Raw genomic sequence first — 271 nt, 5'->3', positions numbered from 1 at the left:
CAACAGTGCATGCTGGGGATCAACAGAGAGCAACAATGCATGCTGGGGACCTGCAGAGAGCAAAAGTGCATGCTGGGCATCTGCATTGAGCAAAAGTGCCTGCTGGGGATCTACAGAGAGCAGCAGTGCATGCTGGAAATCTACAGAGAGCAGCAGTGCATGCTGGGAATCTACAGAGAGCAGCAGTACATGCTAGGGATCAACAGAGAGCTACAGTGCATGCTGGGGATCAACAGAGAACAACAGTTCATGCTGGGGATCTACAGAGAGC

General features: G+C 52.0%; 1 protein-coding gene across 3 annotated transcripts in view; it reads right to left on the bottom strand.

Moving 5' to 3' along the window:
• Nucleotides 1–271, bottom strand: part of Pde10a (phosphodiesterase 10A) — a 444,083-nt gene that overhangs the window by 258,566 nt on the left and 185,246 nt on the right. The gene's annotated exons all lie outside the window — the stretch shown is intronic.

Source organism: Microtus ochrogaster, linkage group LG9 (assembly GCF_000317375.1).
Source record: "Microtus ochrogaster isolate Prairie Vole_2 linkage group LG9, MicOch1.0, whole genome shotgun sequence".
Lineage (NCBI taxonomy): Eukaryota > Metazoa > Chordata > Mammalia > Rodentia > Cricetidae > Microtus > Microtus ochrogaster.
This window is presented reverse-complemented; position numbering and strand designations above follow the sequence as displayed.